We start from the raw sequence: 16,951 nt of genomic DNA on the forward strand, positions 1-16,951 counted from the left end.
AGGGACGGGGGAGGGAACTGCAACTGTAACTCTTTGGCTATTGCCCATGGACGTAGACGTTCCTTGGGAATCAGAGGTACCCGGCCGAACTTGTCACGACACTTGGCATTGGCCTTGAACGTCAAACTCGATTGATGTCCTTGAGCTTGGCTTTCAACAGAACGTCTGTGACTGACGCAAATTGGAGTGAGCCTAGGATCGTCTCCTGATTCCTTCTCGAAGCCTTTTTGCATTTTAAGAATTGGGTTGTTACCTTGGCATCCCCTTCCCTGATGGAATGGAAAGGTTGTGTGAATCCAAGCCCCAATGGATACCTAGCCACTGGAAACTTGGATTCTGGGGCCAATCGGGACTTGGTCCTGTTGATCTTGAACCCTATATATTCCAGGAAAGATATGACCCCGTCCATGGCCCCAGTTTTATACCGACACCTTTTATATAGGTGAGCGAGTCAGAGGCTTCTGACATGTCCAATTTAGCAGTTCTCTGGTATTATAGCAATATTTTACTAGAAATAGTGCTAAAGCAGACATATTTCACGGGAGCGACACGGCTGAGCCCAGAAAAAAGGGTTTTCAAAATTAGAATTAGCAAAGTAGTATGTCATTTTGAATTGAGATTAGTTGGAAATAGGGATAAATATTTGAGTTGACCATTTTCATGAACCTGTGGAATATACATTGTTAGAAACAGCACATAGCTCTTTCCACAGAAAATAATATTAATCTTTACAAAACTTAGATTACCTGCCTTGTCTGACTATTAATCTTATGATTATTCTAGAATTTGATGCAATTATAACAGGTACAAGTGAAGCTATATGGACCATATAATAGAACCATATATGGGAATGAAGTTTTAATGACAATTGTGGATCCATTTTCAAAGTGGATTGTTGCTCAGCCAAGTCCGGAAGCTGGAGTGGAAGTTCGATGTGCCAATTTTATTTTTGAAACATTTTGCCAATTTGGATTTGCTCAGTGTCATGTAAGTATAAGTATCCAGTATAAACTTCTTGCCGTATTTGCGATAAAGTGTCCTGTGTGGTGCTGTTTGCCAAAAAATTCAATCATCAGTAGGCAAAAGATAGGGTGAAACCCCTCTGGTGTCTCAAATGTCATTGTTGTTCATCTTTTCAGTTACAGGTCTTTGGCTTGTTATTTGATATTGTGATTTTGTGCTTGTTACAGTATCCGATCTACAATTCTATGTCTAATTTTTATAAAAACAGAGTTAATTTTTTCGTGGAAACCAATCTCTTAGGCAACCATTGCTTGACAATGTGCAATTGTGCAATTGATCACTTATACAATATTCAGTTTTCTATATAACGTATATTTCCGCATATAAGACGACCTTTAAATCCCAAAATTCATCCCTAAAACTTGGGTGTCATCATACTTTACAACAATTCTAAAAATCAAACCTTGAATTCTAAGATGTGTACGGTAGGCTAGCCTCAGTGTCGTGGTATAGCTTAACCTGAAGATTCACATTATGAAATAAACTGATAGTAAAGGTAATAAAATAGTTTTTACTTTATATATTATTGGCATATCTTCATAACAAATAGCCTATTTGAGGAATAATTCTAATTCAGTAAAACAAACAACTTTTATCTAAGCGATCCCAGCTGAGAAAGTGTAAACATCGAGTTACAGTTGCTCTAACAGCAACCTTTCTCTTTCAGTAACCTTTTAGGAACTTCAGTGGTAGTGTAATTACGGTAATAACAACATTTACGATAACAATATTAATTTTTTCATTAAAAATTTCTCATACATATCATAAGATTGATCACATTTGCCACTATCATAGGGATTCCAGTCTGGTTCTGGCGAGTCAGCTTTGGCTTCGTTGTCGATATCATACACATCATGTTCGTAACAACCATAGCATTTTTTAAATGATTTTATGACACTTTCAATTTTCACATTCCCCATGCTTTTATAACAAAAATGCAGTGAACATCACGTGAGGCAGCACGCAAAGCTTTTTGTACTTATAGTTTAGAATAATTCACTATTATGAACAATAATTGTTTACGATAATTATCGTTCATTATTGTATTTTTATTAGCGCTTGTTTGAGAATGGCAACAAAACAAAACAATGGTTTCCCTTTTAGGCAATGTCAGTATATAAAACATGACATAGAATCTGCTTTGTTAAACCGACCTTTGATAATCTCTCTCTCTCTCTCTCTCTCTCTCTCTCTCTCTCTCTCTCTCTCTCTCTCTCTCTCTCTCTCTCTCTCTCTCCATTTCATTGATTTAATACTAATGATACTCCTCCAGTAAAAAAAATCCTGTTTTTAGAATTCTGGATAAAGCGATTATTGTAAACGTATGACATAAACAACCGAATTGATAAACAGCTGATTGCTAATGTCATTTACTATAACTATTGAGCATTTTAAAGAGTTCCGTTTTATTGTCAAGTTGTAAACCCTACCGATTTTTAATGGTGGCTTCCATAAGTGAAAATAAAATACATTTTTGTTCATCCCTCATGCAATAGAGATATCAAGAAACAGTATACTAGTAAATTAAAGCTTCAGGTTATAGCCGAGGCTGAATAAAATGAATGACGGCCAGGTTAAGTGATGTTTGGAACTGGAGAAATTGCTTGTACAATGAAGTAATATGTGCTCGTTTTCAACTAAACCTCATTAATTTACGGTAAAAGGTATCTGAATTATATCTCTTCTAACAAATAATGGCAATGAAGATATCAATAATACTCAAATCAGCCGAGATTTTGAGAATGTAAACAGTATCAAAATTAATGTAAATGATGTAGATGACAATGTTTTGGATACAACAAGCAAAACATTCTTTATTTAAGTCATCATTATTATAAATGTAGTTGTACTGTTTAATTTTTGAAAATAATGAATTTCCTCCAAAAAACATTTTGGTTTTGTAATTTAGAAGTCGTCCTTTACTACAGTTAAACATGTTGTATAAACCAAAACAATGCAAATGGCGCACGATCACTCTATTGTATTTTAAAATACAATAGTAATATGAGAATGCATACAATATTATTGGATACAGTGAAGTAAAAGTAAAGCATAACTTTTTAAAAGATCTACTGTTTTCCTCCGGTAGTACCTATCGCAATCTGCCGATTTGGGAAAGCATAGACGGCACGCTAATATTATACCTCGTGTAAGATGCGACCCCTTTAAAATTAGGTTTCAAAAGTCGCATAATATGCGAGTATATACGGTATATATTCATTATGGAGGTAATGAGATATAAAGATATTGACTGACAATATAAGGCACACCCAACCTTAATTTCACCCAATGTGTTAGTTTTTCTTACTGAATATTTAATACAGTATTTTCCTTTTCTTGTTGCGTTATTTAACAATGATAAAAATGTCTACTTACCTATCCATTGCAAAGGGTACCATTGATTATTGAATAGTAATTACATACTATATGATATATACTACTGTGCATTATTTACCTTTTTCCTTGTTATTTAAGGAGAATATTTTTGGCATTTTGTAGGTCCTTTATCTAGCATGTTTTGTTGTATGCATTTATATGTATCCTGTTGCAGGTCATAGGTATGAGTTCCGAGAGTTTTGAACATATGCAAGCCTGTTACAAGGAGAGATTTGATGGGACGCAGGATGTTCTTCGATCTCTAGTGCCATTTGATTCTGAAGATGCTCAACAAAGCTTCCTGTTTACATTACAAGAAGAATCTAGGGAATGTGCCTGGGCAGGTTAGAACATTATAGTTTTATACATGTTAAGAATTTTTCTATGGTATATCTTGGTGTTAAAAGATTAATCATACTTTCTTTCATTTTATGTTGATCAGATTTCAGAAATAAAGCGTAAGATGATTTGGTCTTCTGTTCTTTTTTGGGGGTGGGCGATAATTTATTTTCTCAATGGTAAAATACTCATAAAAATTAATTACCTCATTCTTTTAATGAGGCTTTAGCATTGGGTTTGGTGGACAGTTGATTATCTGGTTGAAATGTTTAATCTCTTGTAAGCTGTCACTACCCAACCCATTTTCTTTCTTTGCAGATATTTATTTAGTTACGTATCTTCTCCGACTGACATTTTTATAAAAATCAATCAACATTTTCTAAGCCACATTGTACATATTTGACTTTAATTTTCCTTTCTTTGTTATTCTTTCTCTTCATCACTCAGTATTACATGCTGTTGTTGAACAAGAATTTTGTGTTGGTGGGAGGATTTTCTTTTAAACCCTCCTTAAACAAATTTGACAAAGTATTATTTTCATTAATTTGCCAGTCAGTTCTGCTTGGGGAACTTACTTGAATATGCTTTTTCTCCTTTTCACATATGCTTGTAATTTTTTGGAGTATAATTGTTGAATGTAAGTTTAAGATTAGTTTATTACTAATGTGTCCTACATTTCATTTCTGTATTTAGTAATAAGCTGATTTTTCTTTGGAAGGGAATATTTTTGATCAAATATGTACCGAAATGCCAACACATGGGACCAAGAGGTGAATTCGTTACCTTTTCCAGTTCCACCCACTCATTCAACCCAAAGTGGTGTGACGCCTTTTAGTATGATGTTTGCTCGCAACCCGACAGGTAAGAGTTCTAGTCGTTGTTGAGGCTTTTGTCCTCTTTTAATGAAAATTCATCATTATTATGTATATTACGCTTGACAATAAGTTACTAAGTTTAAGAAAATTTGCATATTTGGTATTTGTAGTTCAATCAAATTTTGAATGATACATTAGTATTTAATGGATTGAGATGATACAAAACTTTTCTTTACAACTCTGCCCTGCAAAAGTAAGAAGTTTTAGATCATAAATATGTACTAGTTCTTGTGATTTACATTGTATACATACTACTAGTTCGTTGTATCATTACACAGATTTATTAGTGAAAAGTAAAAAAGTTTAAAAACAACACAAATATTAGATGTGTGTTTGAGAAATTTTTCTTTTCCATCACAAAGGTTATGTCAGTGAAGAAGAAAAGAAAACGATAAATATCCTAGAAGAAGAGAAGGCTCTTGAAGTTCCTGCTAAGAGGAGACGACTACAGAGTTCTACATTGCAGGTGATTTTGATTACTTTTTGTCATTTCATTGACATAATTCAGAAATAACTCTCTTGCTTTATAGAACAAATCATTTACATCATCATCTTCATTCATAACATTTTTCCATCAGGTCTTGCTTTTACAGTGTTATTGAAGATTTGTCTTCACACTCTTTGCTGGATGCACTTTGTTTAAATTTCCTTAATTTCAGGAACTTTCCTACTGGTCTTTTTCTTTACTTCCTTATCTACTATTATTCTATGACTAACTGCTTCATCCCTTCTCACATGTCCAAACAATCCCAGTCTTGAGATCTCACTTCATTCTCGAGGCTCTGGATTTGATCTTCCCTCTGTACTTGGTTGTTGAGAAAATCCCCTTATGTTAAGACCCAGGGTTTTTTATTTGTGAAAAATGTAGGTTGATTTAAAACTTGTCATTTTATATAATCACACCTCTTCCAAAGTCTACATTTTTGTCAGTGCCTGTCTTTAATGGTTTTATGCAATTATAAAAAAATTTACTGTTGTTTATATGCAGACAAACCTTCAGTCTTAACGATAGGATAGTCCTCTAGCGCCAGCTGGAAACTGGTTTTAAAATAGTCAAAGATTGTAAAGCAAGGAATCTGTGCCTTTCTGGCATCTCAACATGTATGAGGTTTGTAGGGATACAAATTTGAATATAATAAAGGTAAAAAAAAATGGAAATACTACTAAGGTTTAAATTGCCACTCTTCACTATTTTCCACAAGTATTTATGCAGATTTTTACATTGCAAGATATTCTTTTTTCCAGTGCCGTCACTGCCATGAAACATTTACAAGTAAGATTAGTTTCCGTATTCATCAGCGGAAGCATACAGAAGAAGCAAGAAAGAGAGGTACAATGGAAGGAGAAGAACCGCTCAGATTAGTACTTCAGGAGAAAAAACCACAGCTTCGGAAACTACGTCCAAGGAAAAAGCGAAGACCTTTCGGAAGAGGTACAACAGTAAAGGATTTTACTCTAGAGTTATAGAGTAATTATAATGCCTTTAAGATATTAAATGTTACTAAATTGTTTTAGTACTATGTTTTCATTATTTATGTGAATGATATAAAGGAAGCTTCTCACCTAAGGCTTTAAATTACAAGCATTTGGTGATACCAGGTCCCTTTTCTTTGTTATATTATAATGTTGATTTAAAAGCTTCATGAGAGCAGTCATTTGCTCTGAACTTTTTGTAGTCCATTAATTTATCTTGTCTCACTGTTTCATTTCTGGAAAGTAACAGATAAGAATATAAATTTTGAATAACTAAAGTTGAGCTTTGAATTTACATTTTTATGGATGCTATGGTGTTCTTGATATATTTTTATATACTTACTTAAAGTTTCTTTTTACTTTTTACTAGGGCCAGAGCGACTGTTAACACTCGCTTCATCTGATTGGTCAGACCAGCAAAAGGACATTGTGCCAAATGATGAGAATCGACAACAGTTGACCCATAACACTGTTGTAGCAGTCAAAGCTCTTCTTAGTGCCACAAAGGAAGAAAGGAGTAAAAGAGGCAAATATGTGAAATATACACCAGAGTTACGAGATGAGATTGCTCAGTATGCTCTTGCACATGGAAACCATGAAGCAGTGACTTATTGGTCTGACAGACTTGGTGGTTCTGTTAGTGAAAGTACCATTAGAAATTTTATTAAGACATACAAAGTTATACACCAGATGTAAAAGAAGAAATTGGAAAATTTGCTTTTCAGTATGGAGTTGATGTAGCAGCAAGACATTTTTCTGAGAAATTGGGTCACGAAGTAAGGAAAGGACTTATCCGCAAGTTAAAAAAGATTTACTTAAAAACATTTCCAGAAATTAATAATGTAGGGGATATAGAAGTGGAACTAATGGGAAAAGAGTTGCGAATGGGCCAAGTACAACAACTGCAAGACAAAAGAGGTCATTTTCATTACAAATGAAAGATGAGATTGGTCGTTATGCATCACAGTATGGCATTACTGCTGCTATGCATCATTATTCTGAAAAACTTCAGTTTGCTGTCAAGGAGTCCACAGTGCGCAAATTCAAAAAGCAGTTTGTCGAGCGTGGTAACATGAATGGAGGAAATGCTGGGGAAAATGGACCAGTTGTAAATAGTGGTACAGTATTAACAACAGATCATCAAGCAGCACCTGCACATACAATAGATGTAATCCATCCTTCCCTGTCAGTATTAAATGCTCCTACTGTGTCTGCCACAGTTAATGTGAGCTCGGCTATAATTTTGTTATCAGCATCCCTATCACCTAAACATGGCGCCTGGACCTCAGGCTAACACTGTTGTTCCAATGAACCATAATTCTTTGGCATTCCATCAGGGTAGGGTGGTGTGATTAATCAGAGCATGACTACCTCTTTACCCTATCAGCAAGCAGGTGCTCCGCCTGGATCTTCAGTTATTATGAACCCAGAGCTTTACTCAAACTCCAAACAGGCTTCCAGCCAAGGTTATGTTAGTGGATTCTCACAGGGAGGAAGTGCTGGAGGAACAGTAACTCATGGTGGGCAAATAGCACCACTAGCCATGACCCATACCAGTGTAGCTGCCACTAGTATGGCTCATTCCCCTCTACCCCTAACAATGAGTGGGACACCCACTACTATATACCTCAGTTAACACATCATGGTTGTAGGGCCCACTGTAAGTCAGCCCATATCACTCAGACTTCTGCAATACCTCATAGTGTTACAGCTGGTGCCCAGCACCCCATCACACCATCAGTTAATCACAACCATCATTCCATCAACCTCTAACAGGCTCACTAAGTTTTTGAAGGTACTACTTTAACAAGCTCATGCTCAGGCTAATTTAAGCAATGAACCTCTAAGTCTTATGAGGAGGCTCATGACCAACCAAATGGAGTCACTCTAGGCCAGGGTGATGACAGTTTGCATGATCCAGGCAGCCGATGCTGCTGCCGCCGCTCAGTCTGGCCTAGGTACTTTAGGTGAACAGCCTGGACCTTCTAATCAGCAAGAAAGTATTCTTATTATGGATAATGAGGATTTTATTGACCTCCAACGCCAGTACCAAAGAAGAAGAAGAAGAGATCTAAGAATCGATCCAAGATACCTAGAGGATGCATTGGTGTTAGCAAACAGGAAATTATTCTGCGTATACAGTCCAGAACTTAGAGCTGAAATTGGAAAGTATGCATCTGAGGAAGGAAATTTAGCAGCTGTTCAATATTATAAAGAAAAACTTGGATTCGAAATACCTGAAAGTACTGTTCGGGGTTTGAGAGACAAATATCTTATCAAGAGAGTTCGGGGAAAGAAAGAAGTCCTGTCCATCGGATTTGCTCAAAGAGGGAGGCCTATGAGGCTTGGGAAATACGATGAAATTGTTCAAGATTGCATTAGAGAACTAGTCAGAGATGGAGAAAAGGTAATTATTCAGGTCTAAATCTTCATACAGATTTCCATTTTTATTTGGTTGTAGATTTTAGTTTGATTCTGGAAAATACCAAAGATGGTTGAAATTTTTTTTTAGAGCTAAAGTAGTTTTTTACAAGAATTATTTTCATGGTGTGGAAATAGGAACCTTATAAAAAAGATTTTGACCTAGGAAAATCTATTTCTGGGCGAGGAAGCCGTATCGCCCAGTGAAATATGTCTGCTTTAGCACTATTTCTAGTAAAATATTGCTATAATACCAGAGCTGCTAAATTGGACATGTCAGAAGCTTCTGACTCGCTCACCTATATAAAAGGGGTCGTTATAAAACTGGGGCGAGTGTTAAACACTACCACAGCAACCCCTCCAATTAGCCTTTTCCTCATCAAAAGACCTTAAATACGGGGAGCCGACCCATAGGTCACACCTAGCTACCCCGTTGAAGGCGTCTGTGACGTCATACTTTTCGATAGCCATATTGTGTTCGTACGTTCGAATATAGCTATTTGTTCTTTTATTTTTATTCTTGGTTACGGATCGTCAATCTACCTCTTCACCCAAGTTAAGTACTGGTTCTGCCCTTTTTCAATATTTAGAGTGAATTTGCCTTTCGTTTTGCCTTTATTTAGGATTTTATTAGGCGTCACTTATAAGTAGGGGCGGGCGGCAAGTCGTCTTTACGGCTTATCCTTGAATTGTACCGATTTCGAGTGGGACTGCAGAAGGTTGTGGTACACGTAGACTCGAGGATTTTGAGTTCTTCCCCGAAAGGTTATGGCCACCATTTATAGGTTATGTTAGGCTTATGGAGGCAGCTTGGTTTAGGGAGGACAAGGTCTCCAAGGGGACTGTTATCCTTTCTAGCAATCAGGCTCATCAAGTATGGATATGGAGCCTAGAAGTGGATCTGCTCAAATACTAAGGTAACAGCATTTAAAAGCCCTTTCACGATGTTTACGTCTGATGACGGGAACTCCTTACCTTTTACATAAAAGGTAGCAGGACTTACCCTTCAGGCAGTGGCTCGGGAAGAGCCCCAGCTTAGCAAGACAGATCCCACATCATTGCTACTCCCAGGTAGGGAGAATTTGTGGGAAGTTTGCCAGCTACATTCTCGGTAGGCAAGCTTAAGCCAAACTGTGCAATCAACTTGTTTAGTGAGAGCCTCTGTCAGATGCACTGATCCAAGCCGAATTTGATGCTAGGACACGTCTTGCAAGGTCTCTTAACTCTCTAGTGATGACGGAGAAGGCGGCTCTGGAGTACGCTCATGAACCGCTGTTTAAGGTCATTGCGAGTAGTTCACTTTTAAGCATGCAATGTTGACTCGTTCGGCTTTTGCGTTACTAGAGAAATGGCAGAAGCATGTTCTATCCGAGGCTACGATCAGGCACGAACCCAACAAGCTTCTGGCTTCCTCAATCTGGGGTGCAGATCTCTTCCCAGCTTCGGCAGTAAACGAGGTTCAGAACGAGGCATCACGTTTTAATCAAAGCATCAGATTGCGTTGGGGCATTCCTTTCAAAAGGAAATTTGAGTCTTCTTCCTCCAGTTTTTAGGGGCTAGGAAGGGTCAAAGAAGGTACCAACCTTTCAAGTTCCGCAACAGCATCCTGTGCTACAAGCTGTTCTAATTCAGCAAGTTCCCCAACCTTCATCTTCTAAGGCTCAGCCTCGGCAACAGCATCAATTTGTCTTCCTTTCACCGTCGCTAGCCAACAGGTTCCCCAACTGTATTCAGGTTGTCGCCTGCTTTTAACCCGGTCTATGAGAATCGGTATTTCAACCTTTTACCAAGGTTGCTAGGGGTTGCAGGGCTAGAGGCCCCTTTCGTCAGCGTGGAGGAACCGGTAGCCCAAGGGCGGAGCTAGAGGTGCATGGTCAGGAAAGGAACCCGACCCTCATCATCTCAATGAAGTTCCTCAAATAGGAGGCAGGCTGTATCTCTTTTAACATCGTTGGGGGTTCAGCAGCTGAGCGGAAAGCATAGTATCCATCTATCAGCATCCAACCCAAGGGGTGATGGATTACTCCAGGGATCTTCTCCAGAAGGGAGCATCCTCATCCGGGACAAAGAACTTGAAATTTCAGAGTCGTCTATTCAGTGTCCCAAAGAAAGGAACCGCCGACCAAAGAAGGGTGATCTTAGACTTGTCCCGTTTAAACTTGTACATTCCTTGCGACAAGTTCTAAATGCTGTCCATCTCTCAGGTACGGGCCTTACTTCCCCATGAGGGCGTCACCACCTCTATAGATCTTACAGACGCCTATTATCATGTCCCGATAGCTCGGCACTTCCATTCATTCCTGGGCTTCAAACTAGGGAAAGAAGCCTATTCCCTCAAGGTGATGCCCTTCGGGCTGAATATAGCCTCAAGGGTTTTCACGAAACTGGCGGAGGTAGTGGTGCAGGAGCTAAGGTCTCAGGTTTTATTGGTGGTGGTGTACCTAAATGACTGGCTATCTGGGAGATGGCCAAACGGCAAGTATATGAAAGCCACGACGAGGTCATATCTTTCCTGGAATATATGGGTTCAGATCAACAGGACCAAGTCCCCGATTGGCCCCAGAATCCAAGTTCCAGTGGCTAGGTATCCATTGGGGCTTGGATTCACACAATCTTTCCATTCCATCAGGGAAGGGGATGCCAAGGTAACAAGCCAATTCGTAAAATGCAAAAAGGCTTCGAGAAGGACTCAGGAGACGATCCTAGGCTCACTCCAATTTGCCTCAGTCACAGACGTTCTGTTGAAAGCCAAGCTCAAGGACATCAATCGAGTTTGACGTTCAAAGGTCAATGCCAAGTGTCGCGACAAGTTCGGCCGGGTACCTCTGATTCCCAAGGAACGTCTACGTCCACGGGGCAATGGCCGAAAACCTAGCCAGCCCAAGAGTTACAGTTGCAGTTCCCTCCCCCGTCCCTACTGGTGCATACAGTCGCATCACTGTCAGGCTGGGGAGGTTATTCACAGCACGACAAGGTTCAGGGAACTTGGTCACCTCAGTTCCAAAAGCTTCACATCAACGTCCCTGGAAGCTATGGCAGTGTTTCTGACCATTAATGAAGCTCCGTCCTCCGGAGGAGACTCATATCAGATTGGCTCTCGACAGTGCGGTAGTGATACACGGTATAAAACAGAGGTGGTTCAAAGTCAAGTCATGTGAACCACGTGGTGATAGCAACTTTTTCTCTAGCTGACAAGAACACCTGGCATCTATCGGCTACCCATCTGGCAGGAGTCCACAATGTAGTAGCAGACGCACTGTCCCGGTCAGTTCCCCCTGGAGTCAGAATGGTCCCTGGACCAGGAATCCTTCAAGAGTGTTTGTAGGAGAGTACCGGGTTCTGAAAGTAGATATGTTTTGCTACAGGGGCAACCACAAGCTGCCTTGTTACGTAGCCCCAAATATGGACCCTCTAGCATACGCTACGGACGCCCTGAGTATAGGTTGGAACCAGTGGAGGGATGTTTATTTATTCCCTCCAGTGAACATTCTCCTGAAGGTGCTGCACAAGTTGAAATCCTTCAAAGGTCAGGTGGCTCTCATAGCTCCTTACTGGCCCAAGAACAATTGGTTTCCCCTTCTCCTGGAACTAGGTCTTCGTCTTCACCCTCTCCCGGACTTGAGGCTGTCGCAACAAGTTCAAACGGTGACTGTGTTCGATTCCTCAGGTCTTCACAAAAACCCTATCTTTATGGATTTCATGAAGTTTGCAGGTAGGTAGGGTAGGGGAACATTGATCCACAGAACATTTTTTGTTCTTGGAGTCAGACAAAAGAGAATCTACACTTCGCCAGTATGGTTCAGCAGTTAAACAATTGCCTACATTTCTCAGGGAATCAAATGTCAAAGTAATGACAATGAATGTGGCTATAACATTCTTCAGGACTTCATTCGAACAAGGCTTGGCAGTTGCCACAAAAACAACCACTAAGTCAGCTCTGAAAAAGATTTTTCTTCTCGGGTTTGGTGTAAATCTATCTGAGTCTTATTTCACCTCAATACCAAGGGCTTTGTGCACACCTCGGCGTTATTCACAGGCCGTCGTCAGTGTCATGGTTTTCTTAACGATGTTCTCAGGTTAGACTCTAAAACAGACAACTTCAAATGTGATTGCCCAAACCCTTTTGCGTAAGGCACTGTTTTTTTATTAAGTCTGGCTTCAGTACCAGAACTCGCAGATGTAATCTTTATCTAGTGGCCAAGGGCATTATGGAATTCCTTTCCCTCGGTGACGTGTTGCTTTCACCAATAAATATTATGGCTAAGAATGAGAACCCTTTGGTAAGGTGATCCCTATGGAAGGTTGTTCCGATTCCGCAACATCCTTCTTTATGTCCTGTTAAAAACTCCTAAGGACTATTTATCTAGAACATCTACCTTTTCCGAAGGCCCCCCCTCCCCTTTTTCCCTTTTTCATGTGGGTCGGTCGTGGACCATATCTCTAAAAGGGCATTAGTTTTTTTGTATTTTATCAAGAAAGTCAGCCCAGGGTCCTTTCCCAAAGCGCGTGGTATTCGGGCTATAACAACTTCTGTAAATTTCTTCAAATATATGAACTTTGATGATCTGAAGAAGTATACTGGTTGGAAGTCGCACTGGGTTTTCCAAAGCATTATCTTAAGTCTTTGGAGGATCTTAAATATCATGCAATAGCTGTAATTTTCACTACCAATCCATTCCTTTTAAGTAGCCTGTTAATACATCTGCACATGTGCCAGATACTAAATTTTGTTAAAAAAGGGAAGAGAGAGAACTCCCAGTAGGTTAACTTATGTCCATGTGTTTCCTCAAGGCTTCCCATGGAAAATTGTCTTATTTCTTTTGTCTGTTTGTTGCCTACAACTAGCAACTTTTCCACCTATCTCTGTTTTGGATTGCCATCTCATTTTCCTTCTTTGTTCCCCTGGCAGGTCAGTTTGTCTAGTCTAAGATGAAGGTATGAAAGTAGAATGAATGGGATGACTGGTCTTTTTTCTTTACTACTTTCTTTCTACTTCTTTACCTATGGGCAGTACAAAGGAGTACCATCATAAGCTGGAACGGACTAGATGCAGGTGAGGTGGTCAGCCATACTGTAAAGTTATTTTAGAGTACTATAGTATACTTTTCAGTAGCAACACACCCCTCTCAGTAATAGGGAAGAGAGGGGTGATGGTAGATCCAGATACAAGGGACAAGAGTGGTTTATGAGAATGGAAGGTCCTCTATTTTCTCCTAGTTTATAAACCATGGCATGGTACCAGCACCCAGCGAGGGAAACCAATAGATTCTCTTATATCTTTGGTTCAAGGGTTTATAGTCCATTCTCTTGGAATACTCCTAACATTCGGAAATGGATATAGGTGGCAAACTCCCAGTCAGTTATAGAGACTTACCTCCCTCCAATAAGTAAGTCTATCCTAATGTTAAGACCGAAGGTTTGTTTTGTATGTGAACAAATGACAAATTTGTAACTAATTTGTATTTTTCATAACTAACAAACCTGAGGTCTTAACAGTTAAAGGTCCACCTCGAACCACCCCTCTAGCAGTCTAAACTGGGTTAGAAGTGTAACTGGTAGGTCACGGGACGCTGAGGGCATTCTGGGTAATACATGCCCCGTGACCTGGTATAGATGCCAATAGTCCCTGGATCACACAAGTGGGATCTTCCTTCAGAAAACCTGGGAGATCTATTTGGGGCTATAGGAGGGCTGTTGGAGGACGCTTTTGTGTCATGAAGGTCCACAGGGATGGAAGCGCCATGGGTTGCTACTGGGTATAGGAACCACCGGTTCCTCCAGTATATACTCGTCCGCTGGTAAGACTTACTTCATGGTCCCTTGACCTGTCATGGCTTATGACAAATGTTGAGGAGTCAGATCCTAGATCCTGACTGACTCCAACTTCTAGCCTGGGTAAGGGATGTGCATGTTGATTATACGACCTCTGTACAAGTTTAGCTCTTGCGGCAGCCCAGTGATCGCAGTCCTCAGCTTTCTTGAGCCATTCCTGTGAGAATGACTGAGGATGAGCAGGCACATAGGAGCAAAGTGGGTGGCCATATAGGATTGGTGCAGGGGAGCGGCCTGTATAGTTTGACTGTGGCTTCTTAGAGTTAAAGAACACTCCCAAGTCTTCACAGTTGATGTTGCCAGAGGGCGTTGTCTTCAGGATAAGATGCTTTACAGCCTTCACAGCGGCCTCAAGTAGTGTGGAGATGTAACGAGATGATGTACTCTCCATTACTCCATGAAATCCCTGAATTCACAGCTGGTGAATTGAGGTCCACTATCGGACCTGAGGTGAAGTGGAAACACCTCCCTGAAATATCTGCAGATCCTTATTGTTGAATAGGCAGTAGTGTCACTGTAACATGGGGCAACCACAGGCCAGCCAGAAAGCCTGTCAGTCACAATGAGGAATGACTTCCCTGCAATTTTGGAAAAGTCTGCTGACAGACTCAAAGTTCCAAGGGTGGTCATCATTTTGAAGAGCTTCCTGCTGAAGGCTGGTTGTAAAACCTGGCAAGGCTCGCAAGCTCAGACAGTACTTGCAATGTTAGTAGATTCCTGGCCAGTAAACAGTCTGATTGTGCCTGTCGCTTTGTGGCTTCTGTTTCTCTGTGACTGTCATGGTGTTGTGATAGTGTGCAGCTGCCAGCGGCGAAAGGTAGCAGGAACTACAATCCTTGCTCCATACTTAGCGAGTTTAGTGTCAACTGAGAGGCTGTCCTGTAGTTTCCAGAATGGGAGTAATGAATTATGCAAGTTGTAATGATTGGGTAGGAAATCACTTACACTGCACATACCAGCAAATAAAGTCTGTTGTGGAGAGAGAGGGGCAGGTAGCTGTTTTCTTCAGGTTTGCTGTAAGTCTCCTGTATCTTTGCTTGCTTCTTGTAACTTCTCTCTGTAATACCTTATCTTATCTAAAATAAAAGTTCTTTATTAGTTAACATTACAAGGCAACAAGACAATGTGTGTGAGCAACCGAACTCAGAGAGGGAAAGTGGCATACGAATAGGCATTGGATACAATTGCTGCTTATCAATATACAGTGTTATATACATATACATAGGAGGTGAGGATACATTATACAATGACAAATACATTTTACATATAGATTATAGTGTTTACAGTTCCCATGTGGTTTCCTGCCATGCACAACTGGAGAAGACCATGGATAACTACTGGGAACAGTTATATCTGAATTCTAATTATTTTCTTGAACAGCATCAAAAATACGGTCAGATAATTATAGTTTTATGGTAAATTGAAGAGTAATTAAACAAACCTATCATATGACTTACCTACAAATCTCATAAGAAAATCTGTGGACATTACTTGAATCAACATTCTCAGAATCTGAGTATTGTAATATCCTTATAATTGTTCTTTATCTGTGATTTATGTTAACATTGATCTCGCAAGAACTTCCCCAATCAAGGCCACTGAAGCTTCTGTAGCCATTGAAGCTAAAAAAATTCTCTTGCTGTTTACTAACAGAACATATTATCAATGAAGAAGGATTTAAATGAACCAGACTGAAATGATGACGCAAATTCTCTACCTTCCATTTTGCTGCTTTTTGACATGTTCCTTCACACTTGAAGGATGGGGTTGATGATATTGGACTTCTTATCCTCTTTAGGTGCTGAACTACCTTTGTGCTTTCCTTCTTTTGAGGAGGAATCTTATCCTGCAATAGCTTCCTGTCTTTTCTCCTCCAGCAGCATTTTAAACAATCCATCTTGGATTGGTCTACAGTGGTTGTTGACCCCTAGGAAAACTATAGTTTGGAGTTTTGGAAGGTGGAGGAACCACTTTCTTTTTGGAACTCCATAATCACACACCTCCGCTCTTGCTTCAGGGGTCATCTTCCTAAATCTTCAGGAGGTGAAGGCAAAGCATGAAGGTCAAGGCAGAGTATGAAGGCTCATTCTTATTCCCCATTACCTGTGGAAAGAATGATTCAGATAATAGACCATTTTTGCCAAAAACCTCATTTTCCCATGGTGTCTCACTAAGGATTCTGGGAATACAGCAAGTGAAAGCTCAGATTTTCCATAGGTAGCAGGATTCCTTGTCTGAAAGGGAAACTGTCTTCTTTCCATTGTTGCCTTAACATGCTTATAGATTATGCCAGGTTCTTTAGATATAGTAATTCCACCTTGGCCTTTGTGATAAATTTTTTCCAGACATGCTTAGGAAAGAGAGGGGAACATCTTGTCATGTATTTGCATTCCCATAGTAATTACCCATCAGCTTAACCAAAGAGTCAGATGAATTGTCATTGTGTATTTACTTCAACCCCCCTTTGACTACAGCTGCCACTGTTTTAATCTTTGAGATTGAAGTAAGGTCTAATTACCTATTCCTAGTAAAGGTACCATCGGTTCTTGGGGAACTGCCTGTAGAACAAGTGTAACCTAGTGCTTCGTGCATCTCCCCCGACCTTTCTGTTA

At 39.8% G+C, this 16,951-nt stretch overlaps 2 long non-coding RNA genes and 1 pseudogene across 2 annotated transcripts in view; 2 read left to right on the plus strand and 1 right to left on the minus strand.

Moving 5' to 3' along the window:
• Window positions 1-421: 421 nt before the first annotated feature.
• Window positions 422-4,507, plus strand: LOC135224713 (uncharacterized). Its single transcript, XR_010316813.1, has 3 exons — window positions 422-987; window positions 3,575-3,743; window positions 4,457-4,507. It is a non-coding gene; the product is annotated as an uncharacterized LOC135224713 (long non-coding RNA).
• A 70-nt stretch (window positions 4,508-4,577) lies between these two features.
• Window positions 4,578-8,511, plus strand: LOC135224894 (uncharacterized; annotated as a pseudogene).
• A 6,994-nt stretch (window positions 8,512-15,505) lies between these two features.
• LOC135224714 (uncharacterized) overlaps window positions 15,506-16,951 on the minus strand; it is a 214,541-nt gene continuing 213,095 nt past the window's right edge. The window contains exon 4 of the long non-coding RNA XR_010316814.1: window positions 15,506-16,442. This is a non-coding gene — a long non-coding RNA (uncharacterized LOC135224714). The remainder of the gene's footprint in view (window positions 16,443-16,951) is intronic.

This window comes from Macrobrachium nipponense, chromosome 12, assembly GCF_015104395.2.
Source record: "Macrobrachium nipponense isolate FS-2020 chromosome 12, ASM1510439v2, whole genome shotgun sequence".
Lineage (NCBI taxonomy): Eukaryota > Metazoa > Arthropoda > Malacostraca > Decapoda > Palaemonidae > Macrobrachium > Macrobrachium nipponense.